The sequence below is a fragment of the Schistocerca americana genome, chromosome X, assembly GCF_021461395.2.
Source record: "Schistocerca americana isolate TAMUIC-IGC-003095 chromosome X, iqSchAmer2.1, whole genome shotgun sequence".
NCBI lineage: Eukaryota > Metazoa > Arthropoda > Insecta > Orthoptera > Acrididae > Schistocerca > Schistocerca americana.
In genome coordinates, this window is record NC_060130.1 from 790,061,537 (window position 1) to 790,088,100 (window position 26,564).

A 26,564-nucleotide genomic window follows, 5' to 3' on the forward strand; every position below is an offset into this window, starting at 1 on the left:
ACAAAAGCCTGAATTACCACCTTCTGCCGCGAGGACCACTGTGGCACGTACAGGAAGAGAGTCAGTGAGATTATGTAAGGTATCGACGAGGATGAGGAACCATATGGCCGTCCGCTGTGACCGAGCTGTTCTAGGCGCTTCAGTCCGGAACCACGCAGCTGCTACGGTCGCAGGTTCGAATCCTGCCTCTGGCATGGACGTGTGTGTGATGACCTTAGGTTAGTTAGGTGTAAGTAGTTCTAAGTCTAGGGGACTGATGACCTCAGATGTTAAGTCCCATAGTGCTCAGAGCCATTTGAATCATTTGCAGCAACTTCTGTTGATCGGTCGTTGGTGATACACTGTCGGCAGCCCCTTCGTTCATCTGCATGGTCAGTTGCTCACCAGTTGCGTGTCTTTTCTCCCGTACACATCTCCGCAGCCGTCGTTCACACCTGTCATCTCTGGCCCATTATGCACTACATTTGCCTCGCCACCAGTTTTGGATAGCGCAGTTTTGCCATGCACGGAATACTTTAACCGCTGCGGCACACGAACAGTCTACAGACTTACCCGTTTCGGAAATACTTCCATTCGTGGCCCGAAAGCCACTTATCATACCTATTTGAACGTCAGATAAATCGCTCCGTTTCCGCATTACGACCACGACATCACTGTTTTCGGCGTCCCCCCGGCACACTTCGTACACCATCCACTGTTAGTGCTGCCACCTGCTGTCTGTGAGTGATTGCACGTTGACGGCGAAAATAGGCGGTAGTGGCATTAATATGACTGGACCGTGTAATGTGAATATCAACCAAAGGGTAACAGAATGTAGTCGAATCAGGCGATTCTGAGGGAACCGCAAAAATTGACTAGAAGAAGGCATCGGTTGAGACACTAAAAGGATTAGGCGTGTTTGCCAGTAAGGCAACAAAATAACTGAAAATGACAGAAGTAGAGGGGACATTAAATGCAGACTGGCAACAGCAAAAAAAGCGTTTCTAAAAAAAGAGAAATCTGAATCATTGAATAAAATTTAGGTGATGGGTAGTCTTTTCTGAAAATATATGTCTTGAGTGTTGCCTTGTATGCAAGTATAATAACGTCGTGTGACTAGGGCCTCCCGTCGCGTAGGCCGTTCGCCGGGTGCAAGTCTTTCGATTTGACGCCACTTCGGCGACTTGCGCCTCGCTGGGGATGAAATGATGATGATTAGGACAACACAACACCCAGTCCCCGAGCGGAGAAAATCTCCGACCCAACCGGGAATCGAACCCGGGCCCTTAGGATTGACATTCTATCACGCTGACCACATTTTTTTTTTTAAATTCTTCGTTGATCTCATTTTGTTCTATTTTGTTCGTTGTATATGATCGGGGCGGACGTCTTATGACACCCGTTCAGGTTGTTCATTGATCCGTTCACTCAGGTTTTTTTTATTACAGGCGGTATTTAAACACTCTGACCGAACACGCTGAGCTACCGTGCCGGCACCACTCAGCTACCGGGGGTGGACTGTATGCAAGTGAAACGTGGACAATGAGTAATTGAGACAAAAAGAGAATAGATGTTTTAGAAATGGGATGCTACAGAGGAAAGCTGAAAATTAAATGGCCGGCCGGTGTGGCGGAGCGGTTCTAGGCGCTTCAGTCTGGAACCGAGCGACCGCTACGGTCGCAAGTTCGAATCCTGCCTTGGGCATGGATGTGCGTGATGTCCTTAGGTTAGTTAGGTTTAAGTAGTTCTAAGTTCTAGGGGACTGATGACCTCAGACGTTAAGTTCCATAGTGCTCAGAGCCATTTGAACCATTTGAAAATTAAATGGATAGAACGGATAACTAATGAAAAGGTACTGAATCATCTGAGTGGAAGGAAGATTAAATTTGAGACTAGTCTGTCGAACTTCAAAGCATAACGTTTAAAAGGAACTGATGCAGAGTGTGTGTATCTGATGTGCTACAGTTTGGTCATTTACGTAAATAGTGCTGTGGAAAGAAAAACAGATACAGGTCGTGAAATGTGAGGACATAGTACGCCTAATTCCATGAAAGTAGTAATCAATAAACGATCGCCCATTTTATTCCACTAAAATCTGAATGTGCAGTCTACAGAAATGAAAACGAACCCTGTATGAATTTCGTATTCCTGCCATAAACTGTAGTACATAGATTTCATTTTTAGAAACCCCCAGATTATAGCGATTCATCACTCGTTTACAACCTTCAACAATATTAGCAGTGAATTTTGTGACATTCAAAAACAAGAGTCAACCGCTGGACACAGCAGCGCAGAAGCAGACAGTCGGAACAGAGATGGTAGCATCAGTCGCGACTCACATATGTCATCAGGTAGGAGAATATTCCTTGCATATAACTTTGGTCTTCCAAAATATTTATAGGAAACAGAGGGGAAAAAGAAACCATGTCATGTGTCCTTTCAAAATGTAGCGAGCATTTGTTTTTCGAACTAACATACACTTTGAACAACTCTTTCTTTCACCTTGTAAGAACACAGATATCAAGGCAGATAGAATCAACCCTCAGGGAGTGATACAGCGAATTAGTAACGTTCACGAGAAGCCCCACTGTACTCAAAGGATACTGCTTGGCGCCAGCCGTTCGTTTTGGCGCGTAAGTGAAGAAGTTGTGGATGAGCCTTCAGGAAAGTAGTAATGCGAGTGTGCGGGTTGTGGCGATCGGGTGTAAAACTTCTTAATTTATAGAACTAAAGTCAGAGAATGTCAATTGAATTGAAACATATTCTAAAGACTGTTTTGGCAGTGGCAAACTCGATTCAAACGGTGTCAAGCGCATGATGCGGTTGCAGAGGGAGTGTGACTAAGCTCTTAGCAATAACTTTGCTTATGTTTAAAGTATAATAAATCAGTTGCTGTCAAAACTGTGTGAACTTCATTGAACTTCATCATATTCATGATAGACAGTGCACGTCTCAGTGACAACACGGTTAAGAACTTTCTCGAACTGGAACGAGTTCAAAATGGCTCTGCGCACTATGGGACTTAACATCTGAGGTCATCAGTCCCCTAGAACTTAGAACTACTTAAACCTAACTGATCTAAGGACATCACACGCATCCATGCCCGAGGCAGGATTCGAAAATGTCGTAATCACCAAGTACGAATGCCTACCAAAACTTAGACAGCCAAAAATACGCGAGTTGGTTTAATAACAAGGAGGAGCCACTTAAAATCTTGTAAAACAGAATGCTTATCTACAAACATCTTCGCAGCCGAAATTATTCGAGCGTGTGTTATAATGACTGGGTCGTTCTGGTGTTCCAGTGCGTGAACTTGAAACATTGATATTCACATTTCCTTGTTTTAAATGGCTCTGAGCACTACGGGACTTAACTGCTGTGGTCATCAGTCCCCTAGAACTTAGAACTACTTAAATGGTTCAAAGGGCTCTGAGCACTATGGGACTCAACTGCTGAGGTCATTAGTCCCCTAGAACTTTGAACTAGTTAAACCTAAGGACATCACAAACATCCATGCCCGAGGCAGGATTCGAACCTGCGACCGTAGCGGTCACGCGGCTCCAGACTGTAGCGCCTAGAACCGCACGGCCACTCCGGCCGGCCTTGTTTTATGTAGTACGAAATTAGCAGATGTCGTAGATGACTAAACTAATTGACACCGGTTCTCGTCAGAACACTGAAGTTAAACGCTGTCGGGCTGGGCTAACACTTGGATGGATGACCACTCTATCTGTCGAGCGTTGTTGGAAAGCGGGGTGCAATCAGTTCTTGTGAGGCAAACTGAGGAGCTTCTTGATTGAGAAGTAATGGCTCGGGTCTCGTAAACTGACACACTGCCGGGACAGCGGTGTGCTATCCGCATCCTTTGACACCTGTGGGATGAGGATGACACGCCAGCCGGTCGGTACCGTTGAGTTTTCATGGCCTGTTCAGGTGGAATTTAGTTTAGTTTAATACATTTATAAACTACGTGTGGCATTAAAACTCCTGTTATGTAAATTGTTTGACAGTGTTGTGTATTTGATGAATTCAACGTGTGTGTTGTTCATTCAGTTTTTGCTGCCGAATTAAATATTAGTGGTGGAGAAAGATAGTAAAATGGAAATAACGAAAGCTACAGCTAAAATCTGTCCATTCGATAAGGGCATGAGGTAGGCGGTGTCTTTCGTGCTTTTCGAGGGAAGAGCTGGGGCCTGCCCTTCCTCTCAAATCGGTACAACAACTCAAGCACGACACTATACGCTACACGCACTCATGACACACACATGAACAGCTAACACTTAAGACACATGATGTGCAAGTCCTTGACGTGACTTCACGTCGATAGATTTGTAACAGGTCGTCCGCCACAAGATTGAAAAAAAATAAACAGAACGAAAGTCATCTTGGAAGTTTCTACTCATTTTCCCACACCACAATGACGTGTGCGCTATCATAATACGACATTCAAACATCCCGCAACTTTACGACTGGGAGACGGAGGAGGGTGTACTGGAACATTCCTCCTATTTACCTGAAATCAGTCATTGTCATAATGATATCTTTCCTGAAGCGAAAGAACTGGTAACAGTAATAAACTTCTCTGACTATGCCTTAGTACACCCTTTTAAAACATATAACAACAAAAGAGGCTCTATTGTGCATACTCTGTTTGCCGCTTGCTTACACACTCGTCCTTCCATCAGCAGTAGGTTTACAGTTTAGTAGCTTTCGTATTTATACACTAAGGGAACAAGACACGTGTTCTTCCATCAGCAGTAGGTTATAGCGAAGGATTGTAATCACTTACAGTCAAGTAACTTTCGTATTTTTACACTCAGGGAACAGCTCTCGTAGAAGCTCTTGAAGTGGAAACTTAGATGCATCTTAAAGATCTTCAGCAAATATCAGAAAGTGAGGTCACAAACTAAAAATAGTAGCAAATTCGTGATTACCACTGCAAGAGAAGAGCATAAAGAATTAAAATACGTTTCGCGTCGGGTCTGTTAATGACAAGAAATAAACCAACCTGACTAGTCTATGAGGCCCTGAACACAGATCGTCTGCCTATAATTCAGTCGCACACAAAATTTAAATCCTAGACAGCAGAAATGGCATAAAACAGTTGTGGTAATTCACGGCGATATTCTATGTGGACGAATGCCAAGGCTGCTTTCTTGTGTCAGGTCTGCACGACCACTGAACATCATCGCTCCCTGCATCATCCTCCCTTCGTGTTTTTTTTTGTTTTTGGCGCTGCTATTTATACGAGGTGCGCGGTTTCCTCGACTGTGAAGGTTAGGCAAAGGATGTCGTTGTATTTTCCTGAACTGTTACAACTCTTACAATGTTCGAAGTTCTCTAATGTGGGTAGACGTTCTTCGTAACCACCGGTGTCTCATTTATCTCCTACGCAAATGGACATAGAACGTAATGTGACCATCATCAGAATGATGTCTCTCAATCAAAGAAAGCGATCCTCGTACGCACACATTTGATCTCAGACGCAGAGCGACATGAAATAGTGTTCTCACACATACCACAATATTTATAAATGCTGCAATCGAGAAACTAGCGTATTTCTGGCGAAATTAGAAGCTGCAATTTGAAGTGTTATTGTCGTGGCAACAAGGAAAAAAAAAGGGGAACATATACAAGGTGACTCACCAACTATTGCCACCTAGAATAAAATGGTTCAAATGGCTCTGAGCACTATGGGACTTAATATCTATGGTCATCAGTCCCCTAGAACTTAGAACTACTCAAACCTAACTAACCTAAGGACATCACACAACACCCAGTCATCACGAGGCAGAGAAAATCCCTGACCCCGCCGGGAATCGAACCCGGGAACCCGGGCGTGGGAAGCGAGAACACTACCGCACGACCACGAGCTGCGGACCCACCTAGAATAACTCCGAAAGTATGATAGTAGCTAAAAAGTTTGTGGGACAAATGTTGCATGGAACAATGGAGGCCATAATATGACGTTGGTTTTTTGTTGCTTGGTGGGGTCGCGTCAGAGATATGAAGGTCAACTTTGTTTTTTTTTAATAGGATGCTATAGTTTGGTACTTATTTTCTGATAGCGGCTATCGAAACGAATCCAATGATGTGTAACAGTAAGGTCTTTTAAGGTCAACGAAGGTCAAACAGGTGGCATGAACGTCCGTTTACAAAAGGTGTTCGAAGTGATGACCATTGGTATCAATGCAGTGCTGCAATCTTCTTATCATGGATTGAGTGGTATTCCTTAGCACTTCGGCTCTTACCGAAGCACATGCTTTGACAATTCTCTCTCGCATATCGTGTAAATAGTAAATATTCGCCGAATATGGCGTATCCACCTAACGTGCCATTTACATGTAAACACGATTCGACAGTTTCGCAATACAACACTAATATGAACGGTAAGACTAGTATCTTCGAATCAAGCGAATGTGAATGATGTATTCCTTCGAAGAACAAGTCGATATTCTTCTCATTTACGGAGAATGCCAATGAAATTCAGTGAGAGCTATAGACTTATACGCTGAAAGATATCCTGAACGTACTCACCCTTCACGTCGTACATTTAAATATGTGTATGATAAATTGAAAGCAACTGGATCTTTAACGCATCGGAAACATATCCGGCAAAGGAAAGTTACAAACGAGGAAACGGAAATTGGTAGACTTGTAGCCGCGCGGAGTGGCCGTGCGGTTTGAGGCGCCATGTCACGGACTGCGTGGCCCCTCCCGCCGGAGGTTCGAGTCCTCCCTCGGGCATGGGTGTGTGTGTTCTTCTTAGGATAAGTTAGTTTAAGTTAGTTTAAAGTAGTGTGTAAGTCTAGGGACCGATGACCTTACCAGTTTGGTCCCTTAGGAATTCACACACATTTGAACATTTTTGATACTTTTGCCACTGTGGTTTGAGACCCTTGTGTTAATTCGTGTCAAATCGCAAGGGAATCTGGCATGAGCCAGAGCAGTGTTGTTCGTGTTGTGCATTGCCATAAATATCTTCCTTACCATATCAGTCTCGACCAAGAATTAACTGGTATGGATAGTATGCGTCGCATTGAATTCTGCCGATGGGCTCAACTTCAGATTCAGAGAGATGACACATTTATTAATTTGATTTTATTTACCGACGAGGATACATTCACGAACCACGAAAATGTTAATTTGCACAACATGAATTACTGGGCAACTGAAAATCCATGTTAGCTGCGGCAAGTAGCACACCAAAAACCGTGGTCGGTGAATGTATGGCCTGGGATTCTGGAGGACAGAATTATAGACCCTCATTTCATCGAAGGAAATCTTAATGGTAGGAAGTACACCACTTTCTTGCAAGAAACGTTAGGTCTGTTATTGGAGGAAATACCTTTAGTAACAAGGAACAGAATGTGGTATCAACACGATGGGTGTACGGCACATTTTTCGATGATGGCTAGAAATGAGTTGCAGAGACAATTCCCAAATCGTTGGATTGGACGCGGAGGGGATGTGTCGTGGCCGGATCGTTCGTCAGACTTGACGCCTCTGGATTTTTTCTTGTGGGGATTCGTAAAAGCCATTTTTTACAAAGAAGTTCCAACTACACCTGAAGGTATGAGAGAGAGAGAATTGTCAAGGCATGTGCTTCGATAAGTGCCGAAATGGTAAGGGAATACCACTCAATACATGATAAGAATATTGCAGCACTGCATTGATACCAATGGTCATCTCTTCGAACACCTTCTGTAAAGGGACGTTCATGCCACCTTCGAAACTTTCGTTGACCTTAAAAGACCTTAGTGTTACACATCATCATTTAAAAAAACAAAGTTGACCCTCATATCTCTAAAGCGACCCCATCTAGTAACAAAAAACCAACGTCATATTATGGCCCCCATCGACCCATGCAACTTTTGTCCCACAAACTGTTCAGCTCCTATCATACTATCGGAGTTATTCTTGGTGGCAATAGTTAGTGACTCACCCTGTATTTTAATTCTTTACGGTAAATCTCATGTGTGAAACAAATGAATTTATTAACTGTTAGGTCAAGTCCGTTTCGTTTTTGTAGTGGAAACGCCATCCTTCGCCATTTGCGTGTAATGTACTACACGTACATTATTGCTGTAACACAGCACTGCCGATGGAATTACTAAATCTCTTAACTTTTATTCTGACAAAGGAATCAAGTAATGGTACAGGCTACCCTCCGCCACCCACCGCACAGTGGCTTGCGGAGTATGTACGTAAATGTAGAAAAGATTGTTATATACGACAGAGAGGTGCGGTGACGCATGAAATACTGTTTTCAGTGAAGATACTCTATATTGAGTATTAGAGAATAATTGCACTGTGGTTTTGTCTGCACCTTAATACACTTAAAGCTATGAAGATAAAGACAGGAGCAACTGAACAGTGATCCGCTGTAAAGCATTCTACCCGCCTTAGCGGCAGTGTTTGCACAATCAAATAACAAGCAGAAGCGGTTTCGGCAGAAGGTGGTAATTACTGAGCGGTCTGAGATTGCCAAACGCATGAGCTACAATTGTACTGGTGTTCCGAAGCTGAAGTATCCCTCTACAGCACTGCAGGCGACTTCCGCATGAATAGTGATTGGGAAAGCCTGTATCGTACACTACTGAGATTTTTAAATTGTACTATTTCTTACTTAAATAGTACGCACAATTAATTCATCTATATTAATGGCGGATGAGCGCCGTGGTGGTAGATTGAATTGCTTGTAGAAATACAGCAGTCAGACACTTTGTTTTTGTATCTTCATTTTAAGCTAGAACGCGTTTTGGGCTGTCACTCATCTTCAACTTGCGTAATATAAGCGGCAGTGAAATGAAAAAGAGATAGGTTATCCACATGTTGCCAAGGTTGTTTCCCCGGGGAAGGCCTTACACATCCACCACTCAGTTTCCATCTTTCCCAGGCGATTTCCATATTTATGCAGCACTGAAGAAAGACGTCGCGCACACTAAGGCGTTGATTTCCGTAAGAGTTCGGGCAACCTGTGCGCATTCGCACGGACGGAGGTCAATGGCTGGGTAGCCTTTAACTATATACAGGGTGTCCCAGCTATCTTGTCCACCCAAAATATCTCTGGAACAATAACAGCTATTGGAAAACGACTTTCACCGGTATCAATGTAGGGCTGGGGCCCATGAATATACATATTTGCAAACATTCTAAAACGAAAGCATATGTGTTTTTTAACACAAACTTATGTTTTTTTAAATGGACCTCCTATATTTTTTCTTCAGCAATCCATAGCATGACAAAGCACATGCACACTGGCGTTGATTGCATCGCAATATTCCCATTACATCCCGAGATATTAAGACGCGAAGTTGACGCTTGAAACACCCGACATGCGCTGCTAGCGCACGTCCTGAGGCTCAGGCGTGAACCCCATGCTGCCCGTAATCGCGATGTGATTGACATGCGTAATCACACTTCCATACTTATCAAGAGGTCCGAAGCGAATAATACGGTCTGCTGCCATCCTGCACTAACGTCGTACATTCCAGCAGGTATTTATCCCATAGGCTAGGGGTGATGCGGTTCTGTAACATATCTGTGTATCGCGACGTTAGTCACAAAGTTAACTTCACTTATCGTTAATCCGTTACTAAAAAGGTAATGCCGTTCAACTTTAAAACTTTACTTTACTGTAGATCTAGCGCAAGTGACAGTTAATCAGTCACTCGTAATAGTAAAATTCATATTGATGGTTTTAGTGAAACGAGCAAGTGGACTAAAAGTTTTACCGTTGTTTAGGTAAAAATGTTTTGATTTGGGAAGTTCAGGTAGGACATAGAAGATGAATGTAAACATGCTTAACCAATTAGTTTTATTAACACATAATTATCAATGTTATGTTTATCTAATGCGTTAAATGACAAATTGTTCCAAACAAATGTTTCTTAACATCACTGGGTAAAATGGCCCTTTGTAGAAACTTCCACTGTGATACCAGCACTACATACTAAACATAGCGTTCTCATGCTCAAAGTGATGTCCATTGGCTTGCATACATAGGGTCACTTCGTACTACTGTTTCCTCTTTGATGGCTGTACAATCATCAATAACGCGTTGCTTCATGTCCTCTGGTGTTGTTGGTTCATGTTAGCAAACAGCATCCTTCACTGCTCCCCAAAGAAAATAATCCAGCGGTGTAAGGTCCGGAGATCGGGCAGGCCACTTAACTGGGCCACCTCGTCCAATCCACCTACCAGGGCGTGCGCTAGCAGCGCATGTCGGGTGTTTCAAGCGTCAACTTCGCGTCTCAATACCCTCGGGATGTAATGGGAATATTGCGATGCAATCAACGCCATTGTGTATGTGCTTTGTCATGCTATGGATTGCTGAAGAAAACCTATAGGAGGTCCATTTAAAAAAAACATAAGTTTGTGTTAAAAAACACATATGCTTTCGTTTTAGAATGTTTCCAAATATGTACATTCATGGGCCCCAGCCCTACATTGATACCGGTGAAAGTCGTTTTCCAATAGCTGTTATTGTTCCAGAGATATTTTGGGTGGGCAAGATAGCTAGGACACCCTGTACATGAAGATAGTAACTGTTCTCGAAAGAAAAGATACCATCGATGACCGTGCAGCTTTCTCTAGAATAAATGATAATTAATTGAAACCATCAGCTGTCGACAGGTGTTGTTGATATACTTTGATGGGGACAGCTGAAAGTTGCGCGAGTAACGAGTGGAAGGGCAAATATCTATTAGGTATATTACGTATATAAATTGTGGGCAGTTGGGAATGTGGGTCTCACGGGGAGCGTGCAAGGGATAAGTCCCTGCAGTCGCCCTGTTCATCTGTGTTCTCGGTGACTCAGATTGATAGAGCGTCTGCCATGTAAGCAGGAGATCCCGGGTTCGAGTCCCGGTCGGGGCACACATTTTCAGCTGTCCCCATCAAGGTATATCAACAACACCTGTCGGCAGCAGAGGGTTTCAATTAATTATCATTTATTCTAGAGTAGCTGCACGGTCATTACTGGCATCTGTTGTTTCAAAAAAAAAAAAAAAAAATGGTTCAAATGGTTCTGAGCACTATGGGACTTAACTGCTGTGGTCATCAGTCCCCTAGAACTTAGAACTACTTAAACCTAACCAACCTAAGGACATCACACACTTCCATGCCCGAGGCAGGATTCGAACCTGCGACCGTAGCGGTCACGCGGTTCCAAACTGTAGCGCCTAGAACCGCACGGCCACTCCGGCCGGCTCTGTTGTTTCGAGAACAGTTGCTATCTCCATATATAAAACAAACGTTATTAACATTCTACATCTTTATTCTCCATGTATACATATTTATTTATAAACATAGTCACCCTGGAGACGAACACATTTTTCCCAACGGGAAAACAGTTTTTTGATACTGTCTCGCCGGCTTCATCAACATCAAAGTGAAGTCCTTAATGGTGTTCTTTAAGTTCTGGAGAAAAAAAAATGAAAATCGGCGGGGGCCAAATACGAACTGTATGGAGGGAGAATGGTCGATGATAGTGAACACAAGGCGTCGAATGTCGCCGCAGTTGTGTGTGGTCTGGAGTTGCATGCTGAAGGACAGGGTTCTCCATGTGTGTATGTGTGGACGAACTCTTCTAAATCTAAAATCGATTACAGCACACTATTTATCACACACCGACATGTTACGTGCAACAATTCTGAGCCCTGTTGTGGCAGAGGGCTGCAAATATTTAGACATGAAGAATAAAAATGTAGAATGTTGGTAACGTCTGTTTTATTTTAAAGGCTTTAAGAGTTTTCACGTAAAATATTCGGAGGGATTACTTCTCAGGACGACGTCGTAGTTCCAAACCAGTAGGGAAAAAGTCACGACTGATGACCACAGCAGTTAAGTTCCATAGTGCTCAGAGCCGTTTTTGAAAAAGTCACACAAAAACCTCACTTTCAAGTTTGTACTGAAATAAATTAAATTTATTGGCATGAAATAACCCCAGAGAAGTGTGTCACTTTTATCCGACACCACATCCGGCTAGGTTTTAGCTCCACATTCTGCTCTGATGCCTCATTTTACCGAATAAGTCCACTCTCCCTAACGACACTCGCTGAAAAAACAAAAAGGTGCTAAATACTGTTCCATACCTACCCTCGGGAATGCACTTACGATTCTCTCAGTCTTCCCTACTGTCCGAACTAATTTCGTTGATCACGAAAGGTTATCTACTCCAGACTTGAGGTATAAACATCGAAAACACTACCTACATCCCAGAGGCACACAACCTCTCAATCTCACAAGGACTCTTCGATTTCCGTAAAACACAGACCGCTCCACGAAACTGATTTATCTTTAGGTATTTCACCATATCAGAATCAGGAGCAGAATGCAGCCTTTAATTGGCCGTTTCCTGTTCCCACTTAAAGCTTCTGTAAGGTGCTGCTTTCTGGTAAGTCCTTTAGAAATCTCTCTGAAAGCAGTGTTGGAGACACCATCCACGCCGGAGAAATATTCTCCAGAAAAATCCGCATAGTCAGCTTCGGACATTACTCATTTAGGAGGATTAGGGAAAAACGTCCTTCTTCCCTGCAGCTGGAAACTGGCTGAGGCGACTACAAAAGTGGACAGGTCCACAGCTCGTGGTCTTTTGGCTAGCGTTTCTGCCTCTGGATCAAGGGGTCTCAGGTTCGATTTCCGGCCGGATCGGGGATTCTCTCTGCCCGGGGACTGGGTGTTTATGTTGTCCTCATCATTTCATCATCATCATTCGTAACTGTGGCTGGATTGGACTGTGTAAAAACAATTGGACTGTGTACAAAATTTGAAATTTGTACAGGCGCTGATGAACGTGCAGTTGAGCGCCCCACAAACCAAACACCATCATCATCAAAAGTGGACAGGGATATCACACATGGACAGACATGAAAAGATATGTTACAAGGGGCATTACCTTTTTTCTGTAATTTATGGATCATGTTTCCGCCCTTATACACTGAAGCACCAAAGAAACTGGTATAGGCATGCGTATTGAAATAGATATATATGTAAACAGACACAATACGGCGCTGCGGTCGGCAACACCTGTATAAGACAATAAGTGTATGGCGCAGTTGTTAGATCGGTTACTGTTGCTACAAGATTTAAGCGAGTCTGATCGTGGTGTTGTAGTCGGCGCACGAACGATGGGACACAGCATCTCCGAGGTAGCGACGAAGTGGGGATTTTTCCGTGCGATCATTTCACGAGTGTAGCGCGATTCACTGGAAGAATCCTAAGGAAATGCAATCCGGAAACAAAGGAAGTAGGTTACAGTACACTTGTTCGCCCACTGCTTGAATATTGCTCACCAGTGTGGGATCCGTACCAGATAGGGTTGATAGAAGAGATAGAGAAGATCAAACTGAGAGCAGCGCGCTTCGTTACAGGATCATTTAGGAATCGCCATAGCGTTACGGCGATGATAGATAAACTCCAGTGGAAGACTCTACAGGAGAGACGCTCAGTAGCTCGGTACGGGCTTTTGTTGAAGTTTCGAGAACATACCTTCACCGAGGAGTCAAGCAGTATATTGCTCCCTCCTACGTATATCTCGCTAAGAGACCATGAGGATAAAATCAGAGAGATTAGAGCCCACACAGAGGCATACCGACAATCTTTCTTTCCACGAGCAATACGAGACTGGAATGGAAGGGAGAACCGATAGAGGTAATCAAAGTACCCTCCGCCACACACCGTCAGGTGGCCTGCGGAGTATGGATGTAGGTGTAGATGTAGTCATAACTCTGGTGTTATACGCAGGTAATATTATGAGGTTCTTGAAATTAAGCTCTACAAGCAACCAGGAAACAGGTAGCATGTCATATTTAAGAGGTCCTCGAGTGTCACTAAGTAGCAAAGTTATCAGAAGTTGCTCAAAAACTTAAATACACTTTGTTAAGAAGACCACCTGTTAAGAGATCCATTAGGGAGACAGGGTAACGAAACCACAGAAACAAAAATTATGTCAATAAATTTAGGCGTCTTTTTAGATGAGCGTGCATACCGAAGAAATAGGAAAAAGAGATAACGAAAAAAATAATAAACTTGGCCAGACAAAATTAAAAGGCTGTTAGTAGAATCAATGCATTACATCATGAAGCTATTTTAACAGCTTTAGCAATGATCAGAATACGACCATTACTCTATGGGCTGAGAGGAGGTTTTATCACAGTGCCTGTGGATGTGCTTCAGTTAATATTCAGTCTGCTCGCTTCACCTTTCACGAAAGAAAGCTGTGATTTATTAGCTGAGGAGAAGTAACTGTAATAAAATCTGGAATCTCATAAGAATACAGACAACAGACAAAATATAAATACGGAATCAGATTCTGTTGCAGTGAAAAAACGTGGTGTTAATGCTAATAAACGGAACATGTGTCTGTAAATGAGACAAAGGCTGGTCCAAAGTCATATACTTACAATGAACAGGAAGAAACGAAACAAACGAACGTGAATGTAGAAAAGAAGGTTCTCCAGCGAGCATTATGTGGGAGCCCCTTCTGTAAGAGTAAATGACTAGAGTTGATCGAAAAAATTGACTCAGCCTAGAAGACCGGATATGAAGGAGAGTTTATATCAAGAGACAACATGATATTAAACAATATTAGCCATGTAGTGGCTAGAAAGGAGCATACCATCTTGTGACTCAACCGATGCTCTCTGGACTGTAGTAATGCTAGCGCATCTGAATCGCCTAATAGATTCGGGGACCTGGATTGACGCCAGTCGTCGTGCAGCGATATGGCGATTGGCGATACACCCTTGTACCAGGGCTACGACCCCAGCGGCTAGTGAGACGACGAGAAAAGGGTGCCGACACAGATAGCGCTATCTATACGCAAAAGGCGACATCACAAGCAGTCTCTCTCACACACAGTCCCCTGCGATGACTATTTTTTAATGTAATCAGTTGATGAATATCATATTAATATTATCATATAACGTCAGTAGTACGTAAAATCTGACTTCTGCGCAACTGCAATGCAGCAGTGTGAACAATTTAAATAAGTGTCATAAATTGAGTTTCCGTTTGATGATGCTTAGTTACAATAGCCTAAGAATTATCGTATGCATGTCATTGTACTGTACATATACATGTTTTGGAGAAGTTTGTTGTTACCTCTTAAATGAAAATATGCTTAAGATTTTTTTTTTTTAATTCAGCATCCATGAAGCCCATTTCATTTAAGTCTGTGTAAGGTATATCAGCTCATCTCTTTGTTTGCTTATACCTACAATGTATTCTCGTTTTAAAACATGTTCTACATCCTCGAGGATCCCTGCACTATGGATCTATGGAACAAAGCATAATCTAATTGAGCCTAATCTGACTGGATGCATCTGTGGACCAGAGTGCCATTGGCTGTAAGGAATCTCCGAAGCAAAAATTATTGTTTAATGGCCACAAGTAGTTAGTTTAGCAAGTTAGGTAATGGTACTTGTAACAATAGCAATATTGTAGAAATTATTTTTATTCCAACATAAGCAGTGGTCATTTCTGCGCAATAAGTAATGCTTCCAGGATAGATGAAGATCAGTAATTTCCTAAGAGGTTTGTTAATCAAGCACAAAAGATAATATTAACGCAGTCTTGCTATTTTCCCATAAATATCTAAAACAGGAAACGGGTGCTGTCATTGTTCCCATTACAAGAACTAAAAAGGTCCTTCGTGTAATGTCTTTGTGACGACAAATCACAGTATTGCGCACAAAAAGATCACACACATCTGGATCGCCGTTAATGTTTCATACTAGAAGGCGCCGAAGGCTGACTGCTCTGAAACAAGACGACAGTGTTCTGTAGAATGACTACACTCGAACCCCGCGCTTGTTGCTGACTTCATTGCTTATCGCAGCCACGGCTCCCGAGTACTAAAATCCACCAGCTTGTGCCTCTCCACCTAGACTGTCTGAATCAGCGTTACACGCAAATCCGGAATTCTTAACGAGAAGTGGACGTTGATTACAATTAGCTCGCTTACGTACCGACTCGTACTTCAGAGGTTCGTGATGGAAGCTAGTGACAAGAAGTGAAAGTTTGTCACCAGGCCATCAGGCATTATAAACGGCCTCATTATAGAATAACACTATGGACACATTTGGAGGTCAAGAAAATGTATTGTCCACACTGTGTAGAGACTTGGTTCCAGTTGACAGTGTTGGTCAGTGGTATTTGTCAAAATGAAATAGTAATTACAAGGAATGCTGAGTAATGAGTTACTCAGGAATCAGAGAGCAGGATGGAACAAGACTGAAAAGTACAACTTGATACTTGCGTGTATTGTGGCTTGATTTTCCTATTGATTTAGAGCTTCCTGTCCTAATGCAAACCACTTCACTACGTAAAAATGCCAGTGGTGTCTATTACTGTCTTTACCTAAATTTAGCTAGTGCTTACTCCGTAATAGGTTATCTGTCAACAGTGGCGGTCCAAAATATTGTCAGTCACTAGTTGTGTAAGCCAATGAATCAATAGAAAACATAAATCTGGGAGGAAAGATTGATTTTTGGAGTCTGAGTGACACCGAAGAAAAAAAAGTATGCCATCATTCCAATGAACTTCGAAATCACGATTATATGAACATCATTTTTAAGTTGCTTCTCGCAGTTGCAATCACCTAGATACTTTGAAGTTCCGACAACACTATAATATTTGACTGGAGTGTAATCTTGGACGGAAATGAAACTTGGACGATAAGCAATTCAGGCAACAAGAGCATAGAAGCTTTTGATCTTTGATACTACAGAACAATGGTCGACTTCGGTTTATTGGAAGAATTCTAGGAAAGTGTGGTTCATCTGTAAAGGAGACCGCATATAGGACATTAGTGCGACCTACTCTTGAGTATTTCTCGAGTGTTTGGGATCCGTACCATGTCAGATTAAAGGAAGACATCGTAGTAATTTGCTAGATTTGTTATTGATGGGTTCGAACAACATGCAAGTGTTACGAACATGCTTCGGGAACTCAAATGGGAATCGCTGGATGGAAGGCGACGTTTATTTCAAGGAAGACTATTGAAAAAAAATTGGAAAACCGGCATTTGAAGCTGAATGCCGAACGATTCTCTTGCCTCCAACATACATTGCGCCGGCCAGGGTGGCCGAGCGGTTCTAGGCGCTACAGTCTGGAACCGCGCGACCGCTACGGGTAGGTTCGAATCCTGCCTCGGGCATGGATGTGTGTGATGTCTAAGTTCTAGGGGACTGATGACCTCAGGAGTTAAGTCCCATAGTGCTCAGAGCCATTTGAACCATTTGAACATACACTGCGCGTAAGGACCATGAAGATAAGACACGAGTAATTAAGGATCATACGACTGCACATAGACAGTCCATTTCGCCCGCATATTTGCGCGTGGAACTGGAGGGAAGTGACTAGTAGTGTACGGGGTAACTTCCGCCACCCCCTGTACGGAAGACTGCAGAGTATCTAGGAAGATGTAGAATACTGAAGATAAGATGGGTAGTTCGAATAGTTAATTGTGAATCGATGAACCCTCTGCCAGGCACTTAAATGTGATTTTCAGAGAATCCACGTTGATGTAGAATGAGGAAGTACCGAATCGAAGTGGGGAAAAAATTAACAGCAGAACTTGATTAAATTTTTGGGTGGTCATACTGAGGCAAACTTGAACTGGAAGAGGCGTATTACTTAGCTTCTCTAATAATTAGGTTCAGCTACTTTTGCACTTCGTATAGTTGCTTATTTGAAAAAAAAAAAAAGAAACTAATCAGCGTCCTGTCACATTTTGCATATTTCCATTTCGTAATGTCTTATGAAATAATTTTAACTCATCACTCAGAAAGAAAGAATTGATTGCACAAAAGCAGCGAGCAGTAATAAGAAATGTGGATTTCAACCAAGGACGTCACGTGAGTATCTCTTCAAGGAGTTAGGCATTTTAACTTGGCTCAAATGGCTCTGAGCACTATGGGACTTAACATCTTAGGTCATCAGTCCCCTAGAACTTAAAACTACTTAAACCTAACTAACCTAAGGACATCACACAACACCCAGCCATCAAGAGGCAGAGAAAATCCCTGACCCCGCCGGGAATCGAACCCGGGAACCCAGGCGTGGGAAGCGAGAACGCTACCGCACGACCACGAGATGCGGGCAAGCATTTTAACTGCGCCGTTACAATACACATATTCGCTAATGAAATTCGTCATAAATAATACATCACAATTTCAGAACACTGATGTCCCTGCTTACAACAACAGAGGAAAAAATTATCTTTCTTATCCATTGTTAAAGCTGTCAGCGGCTGAGAACGGATTTCAATATTCAGCAACAACAATTTTTGATTATTTGCTCAATAACATAAAATGGCTGACAGGTAGCGAAGCAAGTTCTAAGTCTAATTTAAAATCATTTCTCCTGGCTACGTCCTTCTATTCCGTTGATGAGTTTCTACTTAAAACTGACAGCCAGTATATTAAAAAATTAAAAAAAATGTGAAGTTGCATGAACATGATTAAAAATAATAATGTCTTTATTAATGTTAACACTAGTCACATATACATATCCTGTAAGTTGACACGTTCCAAATCATTTCGACAGAAGAATCGTCCAAATGATCTACGAAACATGTAACTAACTGAGTGGAGGAATAGTAATGAAGGAAAGTTTGGAGAGTACAAATTGTAGTGAGAGACCTAGGCCTGAATACAGTAAGCAGGTTCAAATACTTTTAGGTTGCAGTAGTTATGCAGAGTTGATGAGGATTGGATAGAATAAAGTAGAGTGGAGAGTTGCATCAGACTTGTCTTCGAAATGAAGGCCGCAAGAGCCTTTCCTCATTTCACACACTCTTGCTTCATACACTTACGCAATATTATGCTTTGTCCAACTTACAGCAACTGTCTTATGGAATCTTACATGTTTTACAGAAGACAGCAACAGCAACTTTCTCCAGTTACTTAAGCTGAGGTTAGTCGGCTTGACTACAGTCTCTCACTGAGAAACCTCACTGCTGGAAATAAATATCATCCCCGGTAGAGAGACACTGCAGAAAAATGCTAGTTCCAGTTTTTAGTTCGCTGCTTCACCGAGCAGAGTGGGACAGTTGTTAGAATACTGGGCTCGCATTCCGAAGAAGGCGGTTCAATTTCCCGTCCGACCATTCAGATCGAGTTTCTTCTTGAGTTCCCTAAATCGCTTAAAGTGAAGGCCGGGATGATTCCTTTGAAAGAGGATAGCCGATTTCCATCGCCTCTCTTTCCCAATCCGAACTTGCGTTCAGACTATAACGACCTCGTGGTCGACGGGACGTTAAACGCTAACCTTCCATTGTTTGCGCTATTTGATAATCTGATGATTGCGTTAGGGATGCGTTCGCGGAATGGGATTTCACATGGGCTCTGCAGTCATTTCAGTCGGCTAAAAATTTATATCTCTAATGTGATATCTTGCACAGTATTTTCCACGGAGTACATTTTGTAAGATTTTTGTCTAGAAAGGAAAAAAAGACTTTCATGTACGATGAAACGTTTCGCTACACACGGAAGTTGCCACTTCAAACCATGGTGGTAGTACTAAAATCGCAGGATTTTGGGCACAGGTACAGAATACCAGTTCTCAATCTGGCTGGTTAAATTCAGAGTCTCTTTACAGTGTTGTGCTGAAGTGTGAAGAGTGGGATGTTCGTCAGCAACGACAGTGAAATATCGCAGCCAAAGTAGATTATGCGCCAACTATGTATTTCGTTGTTTCCATTTCGTTGGATCCACATCAACACAAACATTAATATTCAGTATTTATGGCCGACCGAAGTGGCCGTGCGGTTAAAGGCGCTGCAGTCTGGAACCGCAGGACCGCTACGGTCGCAGGTTCGAATCCTGCCTCGGGCATGGATGTTTGTGATGTCCTTAGGTTAGTTAGGTTTAACTAGTTCTAAGTTCTAGGGGACTAATGACCTCAGCAGTTGAGTCCAATAGTGCTCAGAGTCATTTGAACCATTTTTCAGTATTTATAGTCCACTGCACTCTATACTTAAATATTAGGCACATCTAAAGGAAGACCTGCAATTAGCACTCTGTTGAAGATAGTAACGTTGTGTACCCACATTTTCCTCGTCATTTATGGACAAACACGGAACAGTGATGCAAAGGAAAAGACGTTCTACTATATGTCTCTGAGTATTCGTAACCCTAATATCTACATGTTTTCAGACAGCGTGAGATGGCACCGGCTTAAGATAATGGATTCGCATCGCGAGGACGGCGGTTGAAATGTCCGGCCATCCAAGTCTGGGTTATCCGCAGGTTGTCTAAACTGCTCATGGCAAATGCCGGAATAATTACTTTGAAAAGAATCTAGCCCATTTCCTTTTCCATTCTTCTTTAACATAAGCTTGTTCTTCGTCTCTAGCGACCTAGGTGATAATGGGAGCCGGCCGGAGTGGCCGTGCGGTTCTGGCGCTACAGTCTGGAACCGGGCGACCGCTACGGTCGCAGGTTCGAATCCTGCCTCGGGCATGAATGTGTGTGATGTCCTTAGGTTAGTTAGGTTTAATTAGTTCTATGTTCTAGGCGACTGATGACCTCAGAAGTTAAGACGCATAGTGCTCAGAGCCATTTGAATCATTTGATAACGGGGCGTTAAACCTTAATCTTCGTTCCTTCCATATGCATTCAATATGTCTTGGATGTTAGGACAGAGACTGTCATCCACTCATTAAAGACGAAGGTTAATAATTCACAACCTATTTTTCTATCGGGACGGTATTTTTTTTACATATTTGTAACCAAGGGGATATGAACAGCTGCATTTCCAATGGTCTATAATTTTCGGCACGTTAAAAAACGATGAGGTCTGTTAATAAAGAGCGGAGAGCCTTAAAATGCCACAAACGCCACATTTACAACACGTTCAGACCCATGAGTCCTTCCCATCCCATCAGACAAACCATCCATTAATATCAGGAGTTGACATCCACCGACAACAAGAAAATAGCCACTTATTGAATCCAGAACGAATTTTCAATCTGCAGCGCTATGAGCGTTGACGTGAAACTTCCTGGCAGATTAATACTGTGTGCCGGATCGGGACTCGAACCCCGGACCTTTCCCTTTAACGAGCACGTGCTCTGCCATCTTTGGTACCCGAAACATGAGGTACTGGCGGAAGTAAAGCTCGGGTAGCTCAGTTGCTAAAACACTTTCCCCGCAAAAGGCGAAGGTTCCAGGTTCGAGTCCCGGTCCGGCACACAGTTTTAATCTGCCAGTAATTTTTATCTATTAAATGTTTGTATCGTCATTTCAACATCTTTACGTGGGAAAACACCACACGACGACATTTATGTTACGCAATACTCATGAAATCAACAGCGAACGCTTAGAATCCATTTTAACCTATAACTTGGAAAGAAAAATTTTGCTGCTGATTGCAGACACCTCGCCACCTGCTCTCCCAATCCCTTTAGAGGGTTACCGTACCGACGAACAACCAAAAAAAGGGAGAAAACATAAAAACGCATCATAGACGCGATACATCCGTTACATAGCAGTTTCATCACTATAGGCAATTGAAAGTGGCTGTTAGTCGCTACGTGGCAGGGGATACTTAGAATACAAGCATTATTTAACAGCTACCTTATTTTAATATGGATGCTGTGCCAGAAGAACGACGTCTCCTGAACCTCCCTATAAGCTGGGATGCGTCTAATTTTATTGTTATAATCATTACGTCAGATGCGCTTTTTGGTTTCTTACACACAGGGAAGGTACTCTGCACGGATCTTATGAGCAAACCTTTATGTAACGGACGCCTACTGTGTCGCTCTACCACCAAAGACTGTTGATCGTTTCTGTAACTTTCTCACCATGATTAAGCAAACCTGCGACGAGTTATAGGGCTCTTCTTTGCATCTTTTTCTTCTTCTTCTTTTTCTTCTGCGTCTCGCTCTCTCTCTCTTTCATCCGTTAATCCAACAATACAGGGATTCCATAATTATGATTAACACGCAATAACCGAATAATCGATCGATCGAATGTTTTGTAAATAAAACTGTAACGCTTATCGGGTGCACAGAAAGAGAGCGCTCAGACTCTATTCCTTCGAAGCAAAACGTTGAGGTGGTTGCATCAGCCCTCTTGCGTCAGCACTTTAGGGAAGCCGGGACGCGCCAGCCGCTGATTGCTTGAGACACCTGTAGCGTGTGACGAAGTTTAAATGGCTGTAAATCTTGTAAAATTGCTAAAGTCTTTTAACTGGATTGCCTCAATTTTCTCTGCGCAGTGCTGCTTGAAATTTTTATAAGTCTATGGTTTTTAAGTTTTTTTATAAAGTCATGAACCAGTTCAGAATCTAAAATTAGAAGACGCAGGAGCATCGACGGTTGAATAAGACAACAGAAAAGTTCTACACAGAAAAGACTGTTAGTAGAACAAGTCGTATAGTAGGCTAGGTACTTGTCTAAAGTTGCAAGCGAAGCTGAGGTATTGAGCAGGAGCCTTCTATTTAAAAAAGTAGCTGGTTGTGTTTGCTGATGAGATGTGAATTACGAAAATGTAAAGCAAAAACAGTTTTTACGAACTGTAACGGTCCGTATCAAATATGAGATGTTTAAATAGTCACGAAGAAGAAACCACGTATTGAGTAAATGGACTGTGTTCGTTCTGGTTAAACATGTCTAAAGGAAAACCGTGTTTGCAGCAGCACACAGTTCCACTTATGCAATACGCCAGCACAGGCAATACACAAACATGCTGTCTCAAGTTAACTAGCACTGCACCAGCCTGTTGGTCAAATGATCTACCGCTATGAAATGCTGACGAAAATGCATGTTTTTTACTGTGTTAGAATCTATAGTTCAACCAGAGTCTTCAGTTATCTCAGTAATTTTGAGGGCTGCGATTTCCCAGTTAATATGCGAGCTAACGTAGAGTATCTGACTGTACATGCACATAGTTATTATTGAGCAAATGAAAGATCATGTCGACAGTGTTAGCCTTCCAAACTTTACAGAAGCTCTCCTGCGAGCTTCTGTAAAGTTTGGAAGGTAGGAGACGAGGCACTGGCAGAAGTAAAGCTGTGAGGACGGAGCGTGAGTCGTGCTTGGGTAACTCAGTTGGTAGAGCACTTGCCCGCGAAAGGCAAAGGTCCCGAGTTCGAGTCTCGGATATGGTTTACGTGCCTGTCTGAGGAATAGTTACTGTCGAACTGAGTAAACGGAATGAAATTCGCAAAGACTTTATGCTCTTGTATCGACATGTCCCCTGTTTACTATCTTTGACAGCTGCACGGTGAAACTGCGCTGCAGCGTCACGTATTCATTCATCGGCAGCCAGAGTTTACAGTTTTGCATTTTCCTTTGATACCTGTATGAATATCAACTTGTGACCAGTTTGCCTAACTCCTTCGTGGTGGGTCGTTTTTTTTTTGTCTTTGAGTGTACATTACTTCCCTCCTGTTGTGGGGGTAACAGGTCACAGAAACAAGTGAACAAGCGTCAGATCTACAAATAGTGAAGACTTATCAAGTCCGAGTACTGCATAAAAGAAGAGAAGGATAAAAGAAAGAAAAGAAACGTGAACCAATCCAGTCATTCGACAGGAGTGAATGTTGAGTACTAGAGATAACAACCAAATTTCAGAACGAATTGTAAGTACGTTATCTAAAAACTGTGTTATAAACTATAGGGAGATAGATATCAGTATCAAGAATGTCATATTATGTTCCTTTTTAGCGTGCCTTGTTTTCTGCGAGGGACCAATAGGATCTCTGAGTTAATTTGCGTTTAGTTATTAATTTATTTAACATGAAAGGATTAGGGCTCTCAGGCCCTCTCTTTCATCGAACCAGGCGTTCTACGTATTTTACGTTACGTATATTACGATAAACATGTCAACTCAAGGTTAGCTAACGAGTATAGAAGCCGAAATATGGATATTGACGGTTTTCTACCTTCAGTAATCAAAAGCATTGAATTTTCTTTTTCTCCCACTGATTTCCTCTGCTCATAACCATCGATATTTCGATACTGTGTTGACTAACATGCAAAGTAAAGCAAGATTACGAGGACAGTGCCTCTGTAAATGATTGTAATTCCACACAAATCTGCACGTGCTAAATTAAAATCAGTCTTATTTGATCAGGAAAATGGAATATCCAACGTTATGATCAAATAAGCCGTTGACGATAATGTTTGAGCTTGTAACACCTAAATGCCTCTATGACCATTTCTGAGCTATTGCAACGACAGAGAGGTACCATGGAGGTCATAAGATGAACATACAAAAAAATCTTCGAAGATTTTATCTATGGGGTGTTACTTCGAACGTATCTTAATAGCTTCATTGAATACACTGAGTTTTTGTATGGAAGTGAAGCCTAGAGAAAGACAATCTAATTATTGTCAAACCAAATAGAAAAAAATGCAAGAGTCCTTCATTGTATGCTCAGTTAATAAATTAAAAATAGTCATAAAATTAGACAGCTTGAATCTTTCTGAACGTCAGTCTCACCAGAACAAGGAAATCGTGTGGAAAATGGAAAAGTTCACTCTTCTGACAACATGGGACTGCATTATGAGTCTACTTATATACTGAAAGTTACTTCGAAACGCATATTTTTACAGAAAGGAAACAAGTGTCGAAATTTCGTAAAAAATCGGCAATAGAGGGATTAAACTTATGCGCTACCGCTACCTTCATAATATTGTATCAACTGTTAATACCGTGTGTAAGAAGGAGATTGCACCAACTGTTATACCATGTGTAAGAAAGAGAAACATGTACCAGCACGTTTAGGAGAACGAGAGGGGCAGGATCGTGGCCTGTCTATACTGCCGTTTATCGTTCAGCGATGTTGTTGTCCACATTAGTCGCGACCCCACGGCTGGCATCCGTAAGTGGAATCGATAGGTTCAGGAGGTCCATACTCGACGCCATGCGGCTGCTTGAGGGCCTCGCGCGAATAGCGCCCAAGAACACGAACATATTGATCCCTCATCCACATCACGTACCTCGAGTCAGAGAAGGGTTTTGTTAGTAGCTAAACAAGTGTACACAGTGTGACGACGTCTGGAAAAGCATGGGCTGTCAGAGGTTTCCCTTGACGCGGCAGCATAGCGGAATAGATGTTCATCCAACAACAATGGACACAGGAGCGGCACCACATCATCTTTTTAGACGAGTACCGGTTTTGCCTAAAACATCACAATAGAAGAATACTGCAAGAGCCGCAAACTTTACATCCCACCCCTGAAGTAACACAGTACATGACATATTATGTGCAGTCCACACAACCAAGTAATACAAGTATTTTTGTAACCATACAATATTATTGTATGTATCTTCATGACCATGTAGTATTTTAATGTATTTTATAGTTTATTGATACACTCCAAGGAAGAAAAGGAAAGACCACGAAGGAATTATCCGAATCGGACTGAAATCGGTAGATGTGATGCACATTTACATGCAAACAAATGGTTATATTTCAGAAAAACTGGATCATTTATTCTAGAGAAAGAGCTTCACAAATGGAGCAAGTCAGTAATGCATTGGTTCATCTTTGACGCTTATAAAAGCAGTTATTCGGCTTGGCGTCGATCGGTAGGGCTGTTGGATGTCCCACTGAGGAATATCGTGTCAATTCTGTCCAATTGGTGCGTTAGATCGTCTAAATCCCGTGGTAGGCGGACCCTGCCTACAATGCTCCAAACGTTCTCAATTTCGGATATATCTGTCGACCTTGTTGCCCAAGGCAGGGTTTGGCGAGCAAGAAGGCAAGCAGTAGAAACTCTCGCCGTGTACGGGTGGGCATTGTCTTGCTGAAATGTAAGCCCAAGATAGATTGCCATGAAGGACAACAAAACGGGGCGTAGAATATAGTCGATATACTACCGTGCTGTAAGGCCGCCTTAGATGACAACCAAAGGGTCCTGCTATGAAAAGAAATGTCATCCTAGACTATCGTCACTCCTGCCTGTCGAGCCGTTTGGCGGTTAGCAGTCTGGTTGATATCCCACCACAGTCCGGGGTGTCTCCAGACACGTTTTCAACCTGGAATCTCATTACTGGAGTAGAATTGTCTTCAGTGATGAGTGCCGCTTCGAACTGAGCGCTGACGACCAATGAAGAGCCGGCCACTGTGGCCGAGCGGCTCTAGGCGCTTCAGTCGGGAACCACGCGGCTGCTACGATCGTAGGTTCGAATCCTGCGTCGGGCATGGATGTGTGTGATGTCCTCAGGTTAGTTAGGTTTACTTAGTTCTAAGCTTAGGGGACTGATGACCTCAGATGTTAAGTACCATAGTGCTTAGAGCCATTTGAACCATTTGAACCAACGAAGACGAGAGTTTCTAATGCTTGTTTTTGTGTTTTTCAGACCCTACATTGGCCAGCGAGGTCGCCTAGTGTCTCCCCAATTGAGAACGTCTGGAGCATTACGGGCAGGGCCCTCCAACCATCTCGGGATTTTGACGATCTAACGCACCAATAGGACAGAATTTGGCACGATATCCCCAAGGAGGACATCCAGCAACTCTGTTAATCAGTGCCAAGCCGAATAACTGCTTGCGTAAGGCCATAGATGGACCAATGCTTATTGACTTCTTCAATTTGTGAAACTACGTCTCTTGAATAA

The 26,564-nt window shown here is 42.6% G+C and overlaps 1 protein-coding gene across 2 annotated transcripts in view; it reads right to left on the reverse strand.

Annotated features, from left to right (window-relative positions):
* Positions 1-26,564, reverse strand: part of LOC124555251 — a 532,173-nt gene that overhangs the window by 108,472 nt on the left and 397,137 nt on the right. The window lies entirely within an intron of this gene.